Genomic DNA, 1,092 nt, shown 5'->3' on the forward strand with positions numbered 1-1,092 from the left:
CTCTCCAGGCCCCATTCCTGAAATCTTATCCTGCTCTATTTTTTCCACTGTACCTATTATCTTCTAAAATAGTGTAGCTGCTTATTTTCAATCTTTCCTCTATTTGAATGTGATTGTCACAGGGCAAGATTTTATTTTTGTCTGTTTTGCTTCTGGAGGTCTCCACATAATCAAGGTAATGTCTGGCGTTTAAGTGCGAAGCAGAACTTGTTTAATAAAAACTTCAGGAATTAGAATGCATTAATTAATATTTTAAAAAATCGTCCAGGTTAAAAAATATACCAGGTCAAAGTTTTCTTTTACAAAATGATTGTATCACAATTGTTCAAATTTATGCTTTACTTTTAAATACAACAAGAAATATCTACCATGTGCAAGTCTAAGTGCTTGAGAGTAAAGAGGAAAAGACGCTGTACCCTTTAGGGACTCATAGTAAATAACATTAAAGATCTTTATTGAAAACAAGTCTGGGGCTTGTGAGATAATAGCACAGATAAGATGCTTCCCTTGCATGTATGGCCCTAGATTCAATCCCCAGCACCACATGTGGTCCACTGAGCCAAGAATAAACCCTGAGCACCAGCTGATATGGAAAAATAAAAAACAAATCCTGGGGGTGATTTGAACCTGGCAGTTCTTGGGGACTGCAGCTCAGTGCTGAAACCTGGCTAGGTATTAAGCCCAGGTGCTAGGATTGACTAGCAGGACTCCTGCATGGAAAGCATGCACTTCAGCCCTCTGAGCTACCTCCCTGATCCTAAAACTTTTTGTTCAAATTCACATAAAATGGGTATTGTGCCAAAAGCATAACAAGTTATAAGGGAGGCACAAGTCACTCAAACTTGTGAACGCACAATCATCATGCTTATGAACCGGGAAAGAATCCCTAAAACTCTTATTTAACCAGAAAATCATTTATGTATAGTTTTTAGTTCACAGAAAATACTAAAGATTTATTTTCCATCTCTGGTTTTCCTACCACTGGTTTGCAGGGCTCTGTAATAGAGAGTAAAGGTGCAGTCCTGCATGGAAAGCAGGAGAGTAGGTCTCCCAAGTTCAAACAAAGTGGATGACGTAAGAAAACTCTTACAC

General features: G+C 38.4%; 1 non-coding gene across 1 annotated transcript; it reads right to left on the reverse strand.

Moving 5' to 3' along the window:
• Positions 1–780: 780 nt before the first annotated feature.
• Positions 781–884, reverse strand: LOC130029468 (small nucleolar RNA U13). The gene has a single exon (XR_008793353.1). It is a non-coding gene; the product is annotated as a small nucleolar RNA U13 (small nucleolar RNA).
• Between the last annotated feature and the right edge of the window lie 208 nt (positions 885–1,092).

This window comes from Sorex fumeus, unplaced genomic scaffold, assembly GCF_029834395.1.
Source record: "Sorex fumeus unplaced genomic scaffold, SorFum_2.1 ptg000003l, whole genome shotgun sequence".
Taxonomy (NCBI): domain Eukaryota; kingdom Metazoa; phylum Chordata; class Mammalia; order Eulipotyphla; family Soricidae; genus Sorex; species Sorex fumeus.